Raw genomic sequence first — 1,633 nt, forward strand, 5'->3', positions numbered from 1 at the left:
CCCACCGCCATTCCACTGCCACCCCACCGCCATTCCACTGCCACCCCACTGCCATTCCACTGCCACCCCACCGCCATTCCACTGCCACCCCATCGCCATTCCACCGCCATTCCACTGCCACCCCACCGCCATTCCACCGCCATTCCACCGCCATTCCACTGCCACCCCATCGCCATTCCACTGCCACCCCACCGCCATTCCATCGCCATTCCATCACCATTCCATCGCCATTCCACTGCCACCCTATCGCCATTCCACCGCCATTCCACTGCCACCCCACCGCCATTCCACCGCCATTCCACTGCCACCCCACCGCCATTCCATCGCCATTCCATCACCACTCCATCGCCATTCCACTGCCACCCTATCGCCATTCCACCGCCATTCCACTGCCACCCCACCGCCATTCCACCGCCATTCCACTGCCACCCCACCGCCATTCCATCGCCATTCCATCACCACTCCATCGCCATTCCACTGCCACCCTATCGCCATTCCACCGCCATTCCACTGCCACCCCACCGCCATTCCATCGCCATTCCACTGCCATCCCATCGCCATTCCACCGGCATTCCACTGCCACCCCATCGCCATTCCATCACCATTCCACCGCCACCCCATCGCCATTCCACTGCCACCCCATCGCCATTGCATCTCCAATCCACTGCCACCCCATCACCATTCCATCACCATTCCACCGCCACCCCATCGCCATTCCACTGCCACCCCATCGCCATTGCATCTCCAATCCACTGCCACCCCATCGCCATTCCATCGCCATTCCACTGCCAACCCCATCGCCATTCCACTGCCACCCCATCGCTATTGCATCGCCAATCCACTGCCACCCCATCGCCATTCCACCGCCATTCCACTGCTACCCCACCGCCATTCCATCACCATTCCATCACCACTCCATCGCCATTCCACCGCCACCCCATTGCCATTCCATCGCCATTCCACTGCCACCCCATCGCCATTCCACCGCCACCCCATTGCCATTCCATCGCCATTCCGCTGCCACCCTATCGCCATTTCACTGCCATTCCACTGCCACCCCATCGCCATTCCATCGCCATTCCACTGCCACTCCATCGCCATTCCACCGCCATTCCACTGCCACCCCATCGCCAATCCACTGCCGAGGGTCCCGATACAAAGGAGGAGTGGCTGATTTCCATGGACGTTGGTCATTGGTGGACCGTTCCGCTCTTCTGAGTATTCTGTACCTTCCACATATAAATAATTAACGTTCAGCGTCTCTGTTCTGGGTGAAGCGGGTAAGTCGCGCCCGCATATAAAAACGGTGTTCAAACCACCCATGTGAGGTATCGCCGCGATCGTTAGAGCGAGAGCATTAATTCTAGCGCTAGACCTCTTCTGTAACTTAAAACTGGTAACCTGTAAAAAAATTGTAAACGTCACCAATGGAGATTTTTAAAGATTAAAGTTTGTCGCGAGCTGGGGCGCAATTTGGAAGCGTGACATGTTGGGTATCAATTTACTCGGAGTAACATCATCAGTCACAATGTAAACATTTTTTTTTTACTTTATTGTCGTCTTATTTTTTAATAAAAAAAAGTGTATTTTTCCCAGAAAAATTGCGATTGTAAGACCGCTGCGCAAATACGGT

Source organism: Rana temporaria, chromosome 2 (genome assembly GCF_905171775.1).
Source record: "Rana temporaria chromosome 2, aRanTem1.1, whole genome shotgun sequence".
Classification (NCBI taxonomy): domain Eukaryota; kingdom Metazoa; phylum Chordata; class Amphibia; order Anura; family Ranidae; genus Rana; species Rana temporaria.